Source organism: Balaenoptera physalus, assembly GCF_965194825.1.
Source record: "Balaenoptera physalus genome assembly, chromosome: 3".
NCBI classification, from domain to species: Eukaryota; Metazoa; Chordata; class Mammalia; order Artiodactyla; family Balaenopteridae; genus Balaenoptera; species Balaenoptera physalus.
The window spans coordinates 79,056,803-79,076,253 of NC_138890.1; the positions used below are offsets into that span (position 1 = coordinate 79,056,803).

Genomic DNA, 19,451 nt, shown 5'->3' on the forward strand with positions numbered 1-19,451 from the left:
ACGTCCTCTTAGAGCTGAGGTCCATCATGCAGACCCTGAGAAAACTCCTAGTCAAAACGCTCCACATTCTTGTTTAAGTCAACAGAGGTCAATTCCTTTGGAAGTGCTGGGTGTGTCCCAAGTTGATGCAACTGCAGAGCCATTAGATAAACCAGCACATCTCTGCGGCCCCTTCCCTTACACTCCTCTGGGCCCTCGTGACATAGGCTCAGAAGACTGTGCCAGCCTCAAGCCTTACCTCTTCCAACAGAAGGCCACACCGTCTTCTAGGATCTTGTCCCATGAATCTCAGTTGCTGTGTGGAAATCAAAAGAGAGAAAAACACTTCTTAGCTAAAGAGAATTTCCTGTGGAAGCTGAAAAGCTCAGGATAAATTCCCACTTACAGTCATGACTTTATTATTACATGACTGGGCCAGAAGCACGGGAGCCGGTTATCTCCCCTTCAGTTCCCCCTGAGGTGCTAAAGCCCCCAACTCTCCCTTATGGAAGCATGAGTCTGGGGTGGAGAGACGGGACTGGCTCGGAGAAGGTACAGCTCCCTCCGCAGCCCCAGCCCCTGCTCACTTCCTGTCCTTCGGAGAATGAAACACGCAGCCTGGACATTGGCTCCACGGTCTCCTCGGGCTGAGGTCTTCCCCCGTGGGCTGCTCCTCCTCATTCTCCTTTGCTCCTTGCTTCTCCTCCTCCTCTCCTCCTCCTCCACCTCCTCCTCCACCTCCTCCTCGGTGGTGCTCTCGGATTCCACATTGCCCATCAGCTGGGCCATGGTGAGATGAAAGACATGGCAGCTGAAGCCCTCCTGGACGCCGTACCGCACATGCTGCCGGAGGATCTCCAAGGTGGGGAACACCCGGCAGCAGGCCATGCACCTGAAGCCGGCCTCCATGGTCACCAGCCAGTCCGGTGTCTTGGCCCTGGGTCTCTCCTGGACTGCAGCTGACCCTGATGGGCTGTATGGCTCTGCGCTTTCCTCACACTCTTTCTCCTCCCCAGTGGGCTCACTGTCAGACAGGAGGTTCCTTGTGGACACAGCAGAGCGGGGAGAACCTACCCGCACATCCTCAGGAAGGGTCACTTCTTCTATCCTCAGCCGCTTTTCTAGCAACCCCAAGGGTTTCTCTGTCTCCCAGGAGACAGCTACACCCTTGATCGTTTTCACCCGCATGTAGTATATTTTCATGCCTCTTTTCTCTTTGTTTGTATACAGAGAGGTCTTACTGAATGAAGGGGATGAGAAGGCGACACACTGTGGTGGGGGAGCGGTCTCCCCTTGTTCCTGAACCCGGGCTCGGGGTGCTCTAGGCCGGGGAGTGTCTCGATGTAATCTCCAGATTCCTGGGAAAGGAAATTAAAAACATAATAACATGCGTGGGCCACGCTGGAAGCTGAGGGAGCAGGTGTGGTAGGTGAGAGAGGGACATTTGCATGACGTAGCTGTGTCATGAGCTTGGTGTCTGATGGCCGTAGGATAGAGTGGTGTATCTGGTGTCATCTGTGGGCTTTTCATCTGCGTGTGGGGGGGATACTGGAGCGGTGTCTGTATACAGGGGTGTGGAGTATGGTGGTGAGGGCTGTGGTATGTGAGGGATGCGGGTGGATGCGTGTACTACGAGGAGTGTGAGTTTGGGAATATCGGTGGTGCATTACTTGTGGAATGGGGGTGTAGGAGAGGAGCACTGTGGATCACGTGCTTGGGGTTTACGTGTGCACTGAGAATGGCTGTGCCTGGAGAGCGGATGTATGTGTGAGCTGGGTGGACCTCAGCTGGATGGTCCTGCTCTCAGGCTGGAGGTCTATGATGAAGAACTCTGTCCTTCTCTGGAAGCAAAGGCAAAGGCAAACCCTACATTTTCCTCTGAAGATGCTTAATCTGGTCCCTCTGCCCTCCAGCTCAAGCCCAGACCTTTCCGGCCCCTGCTCCTTAACTTCCCCACCATGGTGGTACCAGGATTCACACGCCCCCAGACTCAGCTGAGATCCACGCCCTCGTACAGCTCAGCCATCCTGCTCAGGCTCCTCCACAGAGCCCTCAGCGCCTCTGATGACCCTGGGTTTCCTCTCAGCCTCCCTGGGATCTGTGTGCCTCCTGCCTCCCAGCCAAGCAGCCCGTCACCTGAGGAGCCCCGCGCCCTTACCACCGCGGATGAGCTTGCGTGGAGAAGAAGCACAGGAGAAGTATTCAGAGGCAGAGGAGACCTCCCCTGCCCCTGGGCTGCAGCCTTGGGCCACCACAGGGGATCCAAGCCGAGGGGGATCCTCTTGTGACTTCGAGATTCCTGAGGGAGGAATGAAAGGCTCAGGGTGGGTTCCTCAATCCTCTGTCCACAAATATTTACTGACGGTCTGACACGTGTCAGGTGCACTGAATACACACAGTTGAGAGTGTGGTTCCCAGTGGATACTCCAGTATTTAATTAAAATCAATACTTATTCTGTCAATGTCTTGTGGGTAATGTGGGCCTAGGTGGTGACTGTGAGTATGTGTGAAGAGTGAGTAAGTCTGTGGTAAGGGTGGGGTTGGCGTGGGGAGCACAGTGCAGATGTGTGTATCTGTATCTGTGGCCTCTGTGTGCATGATTTCTGCTCACAAGTCAGGAATTCTGGGACATGTAACTTTTCCTCATCACACGGTGTGGCTTGTATTTATGGTGTGTGTTCATTCATTCATTCACCAAGGTTCAGTAAGCAGCTACTCCTATGTATCCGGCACTCTTCCATTGTTCTAGTCTCTGGTAATGCTTCACATTCTAGTAGAGGAAGACAAACACTAAACAACAATACAATAAATATATAACACATCAGCTGGCGGTAAGTATATAAGGGTTGCCAGACTTAGCAAACAAAAATACAGGGCACCCGGTTAAATTTCAATTTCAGATAAACCCAGAATAATTTTTTAGGGTAAGTATTTCCATGCAGTATTTGGTCTTGCTTATTTTTCGTGTAAGTATGGCCCATACAATATTTGGGACATACTCATACTGAAAAATTACTTGTTGTTTATCTGGAATTCAAATTTAACTGGACAGCCCATATTTTATCTGGCAACCCTGACATGGGTTAGTGAGACTGTGCTTTACTGTGGTTTGTACAAAGCGGGTCTGGCATCACTAAAGAATTTGTTGTAAGTGTGGTGTGTATGACATGTGACTGGTTCTTACAGAGGTATTTAGAGATAGCTGAAGTTAGCTGTGTTTGCGAGAGTTGAGGAGATACATATATATATAGTGTGTGTCATATATATATAGTGTGTGTGTCTATATACATATCTCATCTCCAGCGTTTGGTGTTGGAGGAGAGGACTGTGACACAGGTGGGTTGTATGAGAACGTAGTACAGGAGTGATGCGTGTATATACCTACATGTGCTGTGTGTGGTTTAATAAGGAAGTTAAATGTGGCGTATGTGATATATTTGCTGTATCAGAGTGTACATGGGTGTATGAGTTACTGTCTCATAAAACACCCCTAAGAAGAATTCTGTATACACCGAGTGTCACCCAGGTCCAGGCAGGGTGACAAGAACTTTACCATGCAGACTTTATATCTGATAAGCACTCTACCCCCATTCATCCCGCTCTTCTCTCCACTACCGCACACACACACACACTCACACACACACACTGGAACATAGAGAAAAATATTCTGAATGGTCAGGGCATGGGCAGTCATTGCCTTCCTCAGCCAGTCCCAGCCACTGTCTGAAAACCTGCCTGCTGTCTAGACCTCCACTCCCAGGGCCCATCCTAGTCTCCAGGGCCCTGGGCCTGGTAGCAGCTACTGGGCTCTAATCTGGGGCAGAGGCCTCCAGCTGGAACTCTGGGGTACGCTCCACTCTGCCCCACTTCCTCACGTGACCACCTCTCTCCCAGGGCAAGCTACTCGCCTTCGTTTAAGGCACGCAGGCACCACGTGGCCCGTGGCTCTCAGAGCTCCCCGCAGGACCCTGAGGACATCTCTCACCCCCGCCCATGCGGTCTCAGTCTCTGGAAAGCCCTTCCCTTCCCTTGATCTCCTTTGGGAAATTCTTCCTGTCGAAGGAATAAAACCTCCTTGCCTTCAATGACACCATCCCTAGACAAACAATCTCCTTTCGAACTGCATTCCACTTCTCAAGATACTTTTCAACAAGGCCTTCAACTCATGGGGCTTCTCTTTCCACTTTGGTAAAAGGGGCCAAGCAGCTCATGGGTCTCTCTCAGCATCCTTGCATCCTTCACACCCCCCACCTCATGACCCCAGGGGAAGATCAAAGAGAATAAGAGAGAACTCGGGGACTGAGAAAAGCTGCACCTCTAGGTCTGTGCAAGCAGGATGCAGCCTGCTGTGAGTCCGACAAAGCTCCAGGCCCGGCAGCCCCAGGAGAGGGTCCTCAGACCAGCGGAGCTGACCTCCCATCTCCCAGGGGCACCTGGCCGTTCTGTGCCGTCTCACACCACAGGGACCCTCCGTGTGGATACGGCAGCATCAGTGAGACAAGGTCTCTCGCACCCTGCTTCACAGGTGACGCGTTCTCAGTCCCCCCCTTCCTACAGAAGGCTCACTTTGGCAGAAACCCATGTGCCCCAGACAAGTTGCCCCCCACATACCTCCTCCCTTCTCGGCAGTTTCCTGGGACTCTTCAGTTTCCAGATATTTCCTCTTTTGTCGCCGTCTCATCGTACCAACTGGAAGATTCCCTTAGAAGATGCCTCACGTCCAACTACTCCTCTTCCCCACAGGTTGGCCCTTCTTGGCTTTTGGGAAATCCGTTGAAATGATTCAATACAAATAAAAATAGTCAAGTCTCCTAAATGGCTGAAGAACTTGGACCACTTAGTGAACCAGCAGTACTGCTTAGTGCTCACCAGGGCTGTTAAGTTTCAAAGGTTGCCAGGCCTACAGCAGAATTCTCTAACCTCAATGATGACATCACAGCATTCTGTGGATCTAGGTCCAACAGTCTCTGCAACAGCACAGACCCCATTTTCAAGAACAACTCCTTTTTCCCAGCAGAACCTTTCCCATGAATTCAACTCTCACATCTTTCAAATGTGGCAGGATACTTCGAGATGTTAATCTGTTCCTGTTCATTTTTTTCCTTTTCTTCCTTTATTTCACCCTTTCCCTTCTGCATTCAAGTGGGTAGCAGACCCTATGTTCACTGGCCAGTGGAAGAGCCCGGCAGGGCATAGCAGAAATAGCATGCTGATCATCTTGGCTTTTATTTCTCAAATCGCAAACTCCATGGAAAAGAGAGGATACTTGAGCAGAAACATAACAGAAGCAGGTTTTTGAAATTAGGTACTGTCTTGTTTCCCTACTGGAGTGTTGAAATGTGCTAATTAAGTCAGAGAGAGATGTCTGTAAATCCTGGAGGAGAAAAGGCCTCTCCAGTGTGGCTGGAGGGGTAAATGGAGCAAAAATTCTAAAAGGAGATGGCTGTAGTGTGCCTACAAGCAGAATCATGGCAACCTGTCCCACACATGGCACAGGAGCCAGCAAACCTAAAGGAGGCATGGCCCCCGAGCTGATGGGCATCTACACTTACAACTGTGGGCTCCAGTCAACAATGATCATGCTTCCACCCACTCCCTCAAAATCTTGGCCCTGTATGACTTCCAAATAGGGATGGCGGAAATCCAAACAGGACACCAGCAGGATCAAGGCTTAAAATACAAATTACGTGGAGTCATAAAAAAATTTTTCGTACTATTTCTTGCACACCTCTGCTTGTGGGCTGTAATTTATACCAGCTATAAGTGGCAATGCATCTGGATCCTCCTGATTCCACTCTAGAATTAGAGACACCTCATTTTGAGGTAGTGGCCAGGATCCAGTGGGAGGATTGGTGCACGGGATGAGGTAGACTCCCAGAAGTCACTGCTTTCATTAGAAATACCCCATGGACTGAGGTGGGTCCCAATTTGAAAGGGCACTGCAGAATGACTTAAGGTTTCAGGCAGCGGGAGAGTGAAGAGAGGACAACTTCAGCCTTGTGAGGGTTTGCTGATGAGATTCAATCTTCTTGCTTCTTGGAGAATCCCTAGAAAAGAAGGGGCAATGAGGATTTGTTTTTCTTAATTATTTTGTGCTAGAAATTTTCAAACATACACAAAGTAAAGAGAATGATATAAAAGGAATGCAGCACCATTTACCCATCACCCAGTTTCAACAATTATCAAAAAAAAGTCTGCCATTCTTCTTCTGCTACACACACACACACAAACACACTCACTCCCTGGCACACTTTTAGTTTTTGTGTATTTATTTTCGTTTAGGAGTTTGGGGAGGGTGGGGGAAGTGCTGTTTTTTATTGTAAATCTCAGACATTATGTCATTTCTCCTTACATGCCATAGTATTTACCTCCAACAGATAAAAACTTGTTTCTAACATAACATCATTATCTCACCCAACAAATTTAATCATCATTTCTTCTTACCACAATAACTAAGCCATACTCAATTGCCTCCAAATGTGTTTAAATGTCTTTTTTGTACATGATCTATTGAAATCAAGATCTAAAGAAGGTCCACGCCTTGCAATATGTCCATGTGTCTTTTAGTCTACAACAGTTCTCCCTCCCTTTGATTTGGCACCGATTTATTGAAGAAACTAAGTAATTTATCCTGTAGAATTTTCCTCAAGAGTCTGTTGATTGTATCCCTGTGATGTCATTTAAGATGTTCCCTATTACCTCTATTTTCTTATAAACAGGTAGTTATAGCTAGAGAATTAATTAGGTTTAGATTCGATTTCATGTTACTACAAGATTATTTTATAAGTGATGCTGTGTACCTTCCTATTGCATTGTAACAGTAAGTACAAAAAGTTGTCCGGTTTTTAATGAAGTTAAGATTGATCAGTGAGCTCAGGTACTGTCAGCTTGGTCCCTCCAACCATAATCCATATAATTTATTATATAATAATAAAATAATGTTGATACTATGATATTATTTATATTAATATTAATAATATATTATTATTGTCACCATTTTGCAGATGAAGAAACTGGGGTACAAAAAGCTTACTATGCCCAAGATCATAGAGCCAATAAGTGGCACTTCAGGTATTCCAACTCCAGACGATCAAACTCTAGGGCTCACACATTTAATCATTACTAAACACATTTAAACACTATTAGCCTCCTCACAGGGTTGTAATAATAAAATTTAAAATAAAGCATTTAGTACAGGGCCAGTTGCATAAACAATGCTTATAAACATTAACGCAAAAAGGAAAGAAAAATACTTTTTAAAAACTTTAAATCCTGATTAAAAAATTGACAAATACTTCTTTTCTGTTAATTTATCTTTGTTTCTCTAATTTCCTTTTTTCTTGGACTCTCTTCCATTAAAATGTCACTGCCCTTCCACCACTGTGACTCACTGATAGTTTACCTTTCCCTTGTTCCTGGTCCCCAGTCACCTGCTCCAACTTCACCCATTTCTTCCTTTCAAACCTCACTTTCTCAATTTCAAGGCTGCTGACAGATCAGCTTGTGAAACATTAGAGAGTTTATTTTCATACCATTCGCTTCAGAATATCACCAGAATAAAAGTGTTTGTGGTACTAGAGACAAACACCCCAAAATATATGGACAGTTCCAATGAGTATTTGTCAGACCCTTCAGTATGTAAACAGAGGCTTCTCAGTGATCAAAAGGGATCAAGAAGAGGATCTCCCTATATTGTGGGTGCTGCTTACAGTCTGAGGTTCAAGCAAAAAAGAACAAATAAACTAAATAAACACTTTATTTGATTCACTGACAGATCATCTTTCTTTTTAATTAATAGCATAAGTGCTAACTCACTTACCTTAACCTTTCCTCACAAATGATACCAATGAGGATAATTTGCATATGCAAAAGATCCACTCAGGGAGCTTTAATTAAGGTCCCTGACAACTTCTCTGATTGCATTTTTCACAACTGCCAAGAAACAGTGAACTGCAGTGTGGACTTCTTTCCCCTGCTGGAAGATTACTGTTTACAGAATTCTGAATGATTCGATGATCACTAGTGAAACATCAGCAGATGACACATAGATGATTCCACAACTGATGCACTTTGTCTCCTTAGGCAGCCTTGAATTATCCTAAGTTTTAGGAAAGCAACATCTATAACAGCTTGACTCTTCTTTGGAACTAAGCCGAGTATGAATTAATTTAATTTATTTTAATTATATTAGGTATTTCCCAATGAAGAAACATTCCCAGGCACCATAAGTAAACTTGCAATTTAGGATCTCCCATTGATATAGCCAATATTTTATGATAACTGGAAATGGAGTATAACCTTTAAAAATCGTGAAACACTACATCATAACTTATATAAGATTGTACATCAACTATACCGAAATGTTTAAAAAGAAAGACCTTCCATTGAACAACCTTTTCAAGGTGGTTGGCACATTGACATTTCCAAGGTTTGCACTGGTTCCTCTATTCCTGTGGAAAACAGCCATTTGCTCCGACTTCTGCACAATGGTTAATTTATAAAAAAATTAAACTACACATCAAAAGACCTTAATGGATCCACATCTCACACTGAAATATTCCTCCAGCTGAAGAGTTTACATATTGCTTACTCTTTCAGTCATCACTTGTTTCAAATGAGTAATTAAAGGAAAAGCAAAATTCTCAGGACCCACATATTCAATGGTATCTGTGTTTGTCTAATGTCAAGGATGTGCATTTCCTTGCATTTTAGGAGATAATATTTTCATGCCAAATATCAATATACTTCAGTGGTAATCATATAAATGTCTATAATTTCAATTTTCTCTGTGTGTTCCCAGTCTAGTTAACTCAAATATAGAACCCCATATTGACATTCTGAAACATTGTGTCCTCCAGCTTTATCAGCTGAAGAAGTTGTACTGAACTTTAAAATATAATGAAATAAGATGTTTTTAAAGGGGAATTCTTAGCACCACTTTTACAGAGCACTCATGGTACAGGAATCAAAATTATTAGCAGTGCCTTTTTTTTTTTCTTGTTTTAAGAGACTTCTCATTTTTGGCTGATGGTTACATCTCTAAACAGATTTCACGCTCCATGCTTAGAGAAAGAAAAGCACACACAGCTCTCCTAATATCCGAATAATCATCTCTTCACTCATCATCACAAAAGTCCAATCTCTGTCCCAGAACCTATTCAATTAACTACAAAATCTTTGCTGGACTCGAGTTCTCACCAAAAAAGCCTGTCTGTGAGGACATTGTACACATTTAACCTCACTATTCTACAGGATGTTCCTACGTTCCAGAATGTACCTGAAAGGGTTAAAAAAAGTCCTTTCCTGTGATCCTGTGAATTAATTATAATGACTGCTCTCGATGACAAAGAATGTCCCACATGAGGAGAGATCTGAGTGTAAGAACTACTGCTTGGTAAAAGCTCTGGCTTAGGGATATGCCATCTTTTAGCCATAGGAAGTTCAACTTACTATAGTTCAAAATCAAGAAAGGAATTACTTGCAGAATCCAATTGAAGATGGTAACAATCCAAGAGGCAATTGATTCCAAGGGAGGCACTGACGCCAAAGCTAAGCAGGGCTCTAAGAGAATAGCCAACATTGGAGGTCAGAAATCGGGTCACAGAGTAAGGGTATCAGGAGGGGGCAGCAGGCGATCAGCTCAGAGGACACCTGCTCCCCAGGAGTGACACACCCCCACCGGTCCTTAAAGACCTACCACGGCAATAGTGCCTGGCAGGAAATATTGGCGAGAGATGAAAGCTTTTCCTTTGGAAGCTTTGATGGCTCTCCATAGCCTACTACTACCCAGAATCATCCTGTGCTGCTGGAAGGCATGCAGCTAACAAGTGAGAATGGCACTTTCATCCATTTGTTTCTCAATTCTAGAATGCTATCATTTTAAAAGAATATTCGAAAGAGATCTTACAGTGACCTCGGAGAAGGGGGACATACTGGGTGCCAATATGTTGCTGTCACACACACTCATTTAGTGCTGACTCCACCTCTCCCAATATCACCTTCCCCACAACCATCACTATCAGTCAGTTCACCAGGAACCAAGAAGCAATATTACCCAAAGCTACCAAAAATTTAATTTTAAGTTCAAAATGGTTTCAGAGGGTGTCAAAATTGCTAATGCTACAGGGCGTAAGCCAATGCTTCTCAAACTTTAATGTGTACACAAAGCTCCTGAAGGATCTTGTTAAAATTCTATAGTTCTGGGGTGTTAACTGAGTGCTTGCATTTGTAACAAGCACTCAGGTGATGTCAAAAGCTGCTGATCTATGGATCACACCGTTGAGTCCCTTGGTGACTCAGAACCCCCATAATTGTCCAATACTCTTGATGCTCCTTCAGATTAGAATTCAGCCTACGATCAAATCAAATTCTCCAAACCAAGGGTTCTCAAACTGAACTCCATGAGTCTCCAGCTCTGGCACCAGACTGCCTAGGTTTTCATCTCAGTTCCTCTACTTACTTCCTCCATTTCCTCATCTTATAGAATGAGTATAACATAGAACCTGTCTCATCAGGTCATTGCTGGAATTGATTGAGATGACTCAGGTAACATGCATCCCATAGTTCTTAGCATGGTAATCAAACAACAAAGGTTAGTTGTCCTTAGAGGACCCCAAGATGAACTCCAGGGCACTCTGTGAAGCCTTCAAAGTTATTTCTAAAATATCCTATGTGCTGAAATTCATTTACCCGAGAGAGAGTCTATGTCTTTCATAGATTCTCAATGGGATTCACAACCCCAAAAAGTTTGAGAACTGAATTTAGCAGCACATTAAAAGTACTATACAGCATGCCCAACTGAAATGCAGTGATGATTTAACATATGAAAATCAATCATTGTAATACAGCAAATTAACAGAAGGAAAGACAAAACCACGTGATTATATCAAATGATGTAGAAAAAACATTTCAAAGTTTAATACCCTTTCATGATAAAAACACAGTGAACTATTAATAGAAGGAAAGTACTTCAACATAATAAAAGCCATATATGAGAAACCCACAGCTAACATCATGCTCTGCAGTGAAAGACTTAAAGCTTTTCCTCTAAGACCAGGAAGACGGAAGAGATACCCACTCTCATCACTACTATTCAACATAGTACTAAATGTCCTAGCCAGAGAAATTAGACACACAAAAAAATAAAATAAAAGGCATCCAAATTTGAAAGGAAGAAGTAAAATGATCTCTGTTCACAGATGACATATTAGGCACAAAAATTCCTAAAGATTACAGACACACACACACACTCACACACACAGACACACACAAACCTGTTAAACCCAAGAAATAATTTTAGCAAAGTTGCAGAATACAAAATTAACATACAAAATTCAGTTGCATTTTTATACATTAACAATGATCAATCTGAAAGAGAATTAAGAAAATAATCTCTTTTACCACAGCATCAAAAAGGAGAAAATGCTTAGGAATAAACTTAGCCAAGAAGGTGAAAGACTTATACATTGAAAACTACAAAACACTGCTTAAATATATCAAGGAAGATTGTATTTGTATATAAATGGAAAGACATCCCATGCTCAAGGATTGGAATATCGATAAAATGGCCATGCTACCCAAAGAAATCTACAAATTGAATGCAATTCCTATCAAAATCCCAGTAGCAGAAAAATATCTTATGATTCTTATGGAACCTCAAGTAGCCATAACAATCTTGAAAAAGAACAAAGTTAGAAGCCTCACACTTCCTGATTTCAAAACACAGTACAAAGCAACAGTAATCAAAGTGGTATGGTACTGGTAGAAAAACATTTAGACCAATTTAGCAGAATAGAGAGCCTAGAAATTAACCCTTGCTTATATGGCCAAATGATTTTTGACAAAGGTGCCAAAAATACACAATGGGGAAAATACAATCTCTTAAACAAAGGATATTGTCATTCACTTCTGGATATCTACTTGCAAAAGAATGAATTAAAGAACTAAGTACAGGAACAAAACTATAAAACTCCTAGAAGCAAACATAGGGTAAAAATTTCAGGACATTACCTTTGGCAATAATTTCTGGGATATGACACTAAAAGCACATACAACCATGCAAAAGTAGACAAATAGGACTACATCAAATTTTAAAACTTCCATGCAGGTAAGGAAACAATCAACAGAATGACAAGGCAACCTATTGGAATGGGAAAAATATTTGAAAATCTTATACCTAATATGGGATTAATATCCAAAATATCTGAGGAACTTCCACAACTCAACACAAAAAAAACACAAATAACTGATTTTTTAAGTGCAAAGAACTTGAATAGACAATTCTCCAATGAAGATATACAAATGGCCAACAAGCATATGAAAAGATGCTCAACATCACTAAACTTAAGAGAAATGCAAATCAAGACCACAATGAGACATTATCTCACACCCATTAGGATGGCCACTGTCAAAAGAACAGAAATAACAAGTGTTGGAGAGGACATGGAGAGGTTAGAACCCTGTGCCCTCTTGCTGGGAATGAGAAATGGTGCAGCCACTATAGAAAATAGTACAGAAGTTCCTCAAAAAATTAAACATAAAATTACCATATGATCCAGCAATCCCCCTTCTGGGTTTATATGCAAAATAATTCAAAGCAGGATCTCAGAAATAAATCTGCACACTCTGCAACATTATTCACAATAGTCAGGAGGTGGAAGCAACCAAAATATTCCTTCTCAGATGAATGGACATACAAACAATGAAATATTATACAGCCTTAAAAAAAAGGAAGGGAATCCTGTCAAATGCTACAACATGGATGAATCCTGAGGACATGATGCTAAGCAAAATAAGCCAGTCACAAAAGGACAAATACTGTATGATTCCTCTCATATGAAGTATGCAGAGTAGTCAAAATCATAGAAACAGAAAGTAGAAAAGTGGTTGCAAGGAAGGGCTGGAAGAAGGACGGTGGGGGAATTAGTGTTTAATGGGTATCGAGTTTCAGTTCTGCAAGATGAAAAAGTTCTAGAAGTCTGTTGCACAACAATGTGAATACACTTAAACCGCTAAACTATACGCTTAAAATGACTTAGATGATAATCACTGTCAGGTGTTTTTATTACAATTTTTAAATATATACTGACGTCTGAGTGCTAACCACAGAGAATATCATTTAATTTGTCTGGGATGCAGACTGGACACTGGGATTTTTTAAAGGCCTCCTGTAATTCATCAGGGCCATACAGGACCATGGGCCTAGTGCTGTCAGATGTTATGATTTTTCCAAGAGAGGCTAAAATCAAGATTTTTATCTTTATTTTTAATGTCTATATAAACATTGCTGGTTTTTTTTAATGCTGGCAACTAATTTTTTTAATTCTGTGCAAACCAAACACACCACTTGCTGCCTCTTGGGCTACCGATCTCCAAGTTCCTTTCTACTTTAAAATGTCTGTGGATCAAAATTAAGTTTCCTGTGTCTCAGTAGCTGGCCTCCTTACCAGGGGATTCTCTTCTGGCTTTTGAATCTTCCTATGTGAAGTACTCATCAATAAAATGGGTCACTATGCACAATGGGGGGGTCCCAAGAAGTGTTTCATGGTTACAAGTCCTTAGATTGGAGGTTTTTGAACAACAATTTCAGGCAGAGAAACCTGTTTCTTTTGAGGGGGTGGGCGGTGTTTGTTTATTTGATTTCCAGTTTGAGAGAACCCTGTAGTTTAAGCTGAATAGTACATGGATTCCTAAATACATTTACCATACAAAAGCTGAATTGCTTTCATGTAAGTAGGACTGGAGAAGTGGGAAGTGAATGACTGTAATTCATTTCCTGCCTTATCAACAGGCTTTTCTGTCCTGAGTAAACTCCACTCCACAGAGCCTCCATCCACGTTCAAAGGGAAAGGTTCAAGGGCTGGAGGAGGGAAAGCAGTGAGCTGAACATCTTCTTCCCCTGCTCCTGAGTAACCACTGCTCTTACCCACTGTACTGAGCTTCTACTTAAGCTTTTGTTAGAAAAGGGGTTCAAGTGCTTTAAAGAAAGAAGTTAAAAAACCCTGACCTAGATGAGGGTATCTAGATTACTCATTAACTTTTCAGATAACACCAATAGAGAGTAAAGTAACTGCACAAATAGAAAATACAAGCACCCATGAACAGTGAATGAATAGATGGAAAAGAAAGTGGAATTCTGAGGCTATCCAACAAAGCAAATCATATGTTATTGTTTATAACACAACTTCAAGCTAGAGAAAGCCTAAGTAAAAGCATGGGGACGTAAGGTCCCTTGCAGCCTCCTCACTGACCTTCCATGTGGAGCAACACTCCAGGCCAGACTTTAGTGTCTGTGGGAGTGAAAAGCATGCTCAGCACTGAGGTTAAGTAAAGGTCTATAACATGAATCTTGAGGAAACAGTAAAATAACCAAAATTATTCTTTAAAGATAAAAACACTATAAAAGACTGAATATAAAAAGACAAAGGCTGCAGAAGCAGCAAAAGAAAAAAATAGGTAAATTGGACTGTATCAAAATTTAAAACTTTTATGCATCAAACTTTTGTATTATCAACAAAGTGAAAAGGCAGCTCGTGGAATGAAACAAAGTATTTGCAAATTATATATCTGACAAAGGGTTAATATCAAGAATATAAACAGAACTACAACTCAACAACAAAACAAACAAACAACTCAATTTAAAAATTGGCAAAGGACTTGAATAGGAATTTCTTCAAAGAAAATATACAAATATCTAATAAGCGCATGAACAGATGGCTTTACATCTCTAATATTAGGGAAATACAAAGCAAAACCACAGTGAGATACCACTTCCCATTCATCAGAACGGTTATTATCAAAAAAACAGAAAATAACTATTGGTGAAGATGTGGAGAAATCGGAACTCTTGTGCACTGCTGGTGGGAATATAAAACAGTGCAACACTGTGGAAAGGAGTATGGCAGTTCCTCAAAAAATTAAAAATACGATTACAATCTGATCCAACAATTCCACTTTTGGATATATACCCAAAAGAACTGAAAGCCAGGATGTGAAAAGATAATTGCCCGCCCACATTCATAGCAGTAGTATTCACAATAGCCAAAAGGAGGAAACAACCCAATTGTGCATCAGCAGATGAATGGATAAAGAAAATGTGGTATACACCTACAATGAAATATTATGCAACCTTAAAATGGAAGGAAATTCTGACACATGCTACAACATGGATGAACCTTGAAGATATTATGTGAAGTGAAATAAGCCAGTCACAAAAGGACAAATACTGTATTACCCCACTTATATACGATACCTAGAATAGTCAAATTCATAGAGACAGAAAGTAGAATGATAGTTGCCAGGGGTTGGGGGAAGGGAGGAAAGAGGAGTTATTGTTTAATGAGTACCGGGTTCCCATTTTACGAGATGAAAAAAGTCCTCGAAGTGGATAGTAGTGATGGGTGCACAACAGTGCGAATGCCACTGAACTGTATACCTTTTTATAAAATGGTTATAATAGTAAATTAAAAGTTATGTATATTTTACCACAATGTTTTTAAACGTTCTTTAAAAACAAAGACTATAACAATCATGAAAGCATATTAGTCCACGTGCCAAGTGAGTTTCATGAGATGCCAGCCATACGGACTTAACATAGTTCTTCTTTACAATATCATCCCACTTCATCTGATAGACATGAGAATCTGTGATCCACCAGGGTGAACTCTGAGTGCACCTGCAATGGCAGGACTGGTCATAGGGTCTGTGGCTTAGAGAAGGAAATCAATGGAAACAAGAAAGAAAGCTTACAAGGGCTGGTTGAACACAATGAGGTGAGCAGGAAAACTGAAAGCATTTCAGGCCAAAGGGAGTTTAGTGAACCTGATGATTCTTGAACATTATTGGCAAGGCTACTTGTAACAGACATCAAACTACTTATTATAACAGGGGAGATAAAAGTCAACTGGTACAGTTTGTGAGAATGAAGTCTTTAGACTACTAACAGGACAAAAGTGTAGACAGTAGGGATTGTTTATCAGACACTAAATGTAATACAGAGAGAAACTAAAGAATCTCATTGCAAAAACACATAAAATTGCCTCATGGATGCTGAAACAATCTTGCGGTTGGAGACAGCAATGATTTCACACATTTTACAATATTAGAAGGTCTGGCCCCGCTTCCTCTGGAAAAGTGAAGATTCTGATTTTTTTTCATCCTCTCTGCTTCAGGTGGATCTGAGAAACTCAGACTTGTTTGGCATGACATGTACCACCATTAAATATGCTTACAGGAGTTTAAATATCAATGGATAATGAATAACGTAAAATTAACAATGAATAAAAGACATACCAAATTTGACACTTCCACGAATTGAGAACTAATAGCAAATTCACAGCAAATAAGAGAAAACTCCAACAAAGTAACCAGGAAAAAGCTCCAAAAGATTTAGTTATAATGTAAAAAAGAATTTTCAAGAAAACGTGTCAATTAAGCTTTGGGCAAGATTTAAGAGCAGAGGCAAAACTCTCAAGTTCATGGTGGTGCTAGAAGATCCAAGTCCCTGCTGTGCCTAAGGTGAGCAGTGAAGGAAGAAGATAAAGACATGATGCTCCCTGGGAGGTAAGAACAGCAGGAAGATACACAAAGAGCTGCCAATGAGCTCCATCAGCAAGGGGCCCCCCAGTCCACTGGCAGCACAACGGGACCCAGACACCTGCCCACAATGCCTGAAGCACACACCAGAAGGATGTTCTGTGTCCAAAGACATGCCCAGCTTCAGAGCCAAAGGCCTGTCCAGGTGGGCAAAAGGTAATTGACCTATGTGCTTGTCTTCTTTTTAGTCCTCTTTTTATTGATGTCAGGTCACTGAACATTCGTATTATAAAAGCTAAGCTCCGTTTCATAGAGATAGCCATTTCAGGGTTTGGCATTTAGACAAACGATCTACTTCACAACCACCAGCCATAAGACCCACATCACTTTACTTCTCAGTATTCAACTTCCCTAAATCCTCCTCGATGGCTACATTTTACCCAAAAGACATCTCTCCATTCACAGGAGCAGGGCTTCATGGGGGAGCAATTGCTCACACTTTCTGTGACTCGCCAACCACGGTTCTTGCGAGTAAATGTCACCACGGCTTAATAACACTTTCTGTGTAGAACATGGAGAGGAATACAATTGCATTTTATAATCAGATCTACGTTTGTCCTTGTGACATAGCAACAGAGGAGAATAAAACATTCACTGACTGTCAAGCCTCGAAAGATGCCTTTAAATCGCCCAGCTTTATGTTTCAGTGGCCTTTTTTATTGAAACATAATCAACGCATATTTGATGAAACAGACACAAGACTATGGGAAGAACAACGATTCCAAAGGTGGAGAAGGTCTGGACGTCTTACTGTTTGTTATTTCAGTAATTTAAGCGTTTTGAGATTCAGGTCTATGAAACTCCTTTCTAACCCAAGTCAAGGACTTGGTCTCTCTCCGAAGTTTTTTAAAGAAAACATGGGTTCAAAGTGAATGCACATCAGTCATGTGGGGGAAAGGCGGCTTTTGTAGTGAGACACGGATCTGAATCTCAGCCTTATCACTTACTAGTTACATGACCTGACGTTAGTGTCTTTACCTCTCTGAGCCTCAATTTTCTGTCTGTAAGATGGTGCTGATAATGCTTACTTCTGCTGCTTGCTGCGGATATTAAATGGGGTATTGAAACCTACATTACCTGGCACAGAGCCAGGGACATGGTCAATGTTTTAAAAATTGAAGGTAAAAAGAGGTTAGGAAATCTCTGGCTTCTATATGTTCTGAGGAGAAGGAAGAGGATGGGGAGAGAAGGAAAGAAAAGAAGGAGTATCACAGCACAATGCACTGACATCCCTAAGATATGTCACTGTCCTAACATCCTTTCTAATAGAAACACGGAATAGAATCAAAGACCCATCTTATGCAGCCAACTCATAAAGCAGGTATAGGACTCCCACCATAACATCAGGAGTCCAACGGGTTCCACTGTAATTAACTTGGATTTGTGCTCAGACCATTCAGATGTGAGGATAAAATCATTTCTTAAATAAACTAAAGGGAATTTAAAGCTATCCCTCTACCTCCAGTCTCTACTGCAAGGGATAAAGAATTTCCATATCCGTCTCCCTTTCCCACTCACTTCAGACATGCCATGCCCCCACTAGGATGCATTTATCCTACTTCCCTCTCTTCCATCTCTGTTCGGGTGAAAAAACTCATCCATTCCTGAATTGGTTCAGTCTTTTGGATCGGTTCTAATCGATTTTCTTCATATCTCATCACAGAATGATAACTTTAGGCAAGGCTTGAAGAGTAAACTGCAGCCAACTAGCAAATTCAAAACAAGCCCAAGGTCAGCAGCACACCAGTGAGACCAGGGTTCATTACTTAAACGTTAGAATCATTTCACATGAAAATGAAAAGGAGGGTTAACCAGTTAATGAATCTGGCACAGTAGCATCCAGAGGGGCAGGGGAGGACAAAACACTGAATGAGTTCAGAAACCAAGGAGACATTATAAACAAAGAGGGTCATTGCCTACATGTTCCTGCTTCTCTCCTTAAGATATGAATGTCCTTTGAATCCTATCATTTAAGAGTGCAACCCTTTCCAGCTCTGGGAGGCTTGAATGCCTCTAGTGAAATGCCAGCATTAATGAAAGTCCAATACCTTTCCACCTGCAGCACCTGTGCAGACAAATTGTCCCAGGCCTCAGACAAGCTGAAGAGCCTCCGTGTGCTGTAGATGGAACAGCTGGTAGAGTCAGTGTTCATTTGCTGAATGGTTCCTGTAATCCCAGCTTGAGCTGGATAGGAAACTCTACAAAGGTAGCTAACTCGGAGCTTCCACGCAAGAAACATCTGTCGACTAAACAACTTTGTGTGAGACGCCTGCCTTCTCGGTTGTGGCGAATGATGACAAAGACTGCCACCAGACAGAGTGACAATGGTAGTCAACACATCCTTTCTGAAGTGACACAGCAAGACTCCATCGCCACTAGCTCCAGTTGTTAAACAACATCTGGCACAGAACCAGAGTCATTTACCCAACCCCCTCCTTGGAATACAATGAACACTTGGTTATTCACACTGCATTTGGTCCCCTTCCACTGAGAGGTATTTTAGCTACCTATTTGTTCTATCTATTGACTTTATTCTGCATCATTATATCTACTCTACAAAGCCTGTAAGCATTATTATCAAAAAGAAAGATGAAAACAACCTTTTCAGGAACAGAGTGGTAGAAACCTTCAAACCACCCAACTAACTTCAAAGTATTATCTTACTCCCAGAATCACCCCAGTGGGTACAAGCATATACTATGGAGAGAGTGTATTTTTCAATAAAAGATTCCCTTGGTTTGTACGCATTGGCTGAAACATGCCTTATCTTCTTATGCAATTATTAGTTCATTATTAAAATTCTTCAATTGAACTATTTCTTGAGATCTGTTCCTTTGCTGATTCATACCCACTATCACTGATCCTAATCCCACCCTATA

The 19,451-nt window shown here is 41.8% G+C and overlaps 1 pseudogene across 1 annotated transcript in view; it reads right to left on the reverse strand.

The window, feature by feature from the left end:
• Positions 1–562: 562 nt before the first annotated feature.
• The window catches only part of LOC309657827 (protein FAM170A-like), a 43,393-nt pseudogene continuing 24,504 nt past the window's right edge, over positions 563–19,451 (reverse strand). The window contains exons 5-7 of the transcript XR_014268316.1: positions 4,591–6,026; positions 2,138–2,278; positions 563–1,337 (exon numbers count right to left, since the gene is read on the reverse strand). The product of XR_014268316.1 is annotated as a protein FAM170A-like (transcript). The remainder of the gene's footprint in view (positions 1,338–2,137; positions 2,279–4,590; positions 6,027–19,451) is intronic.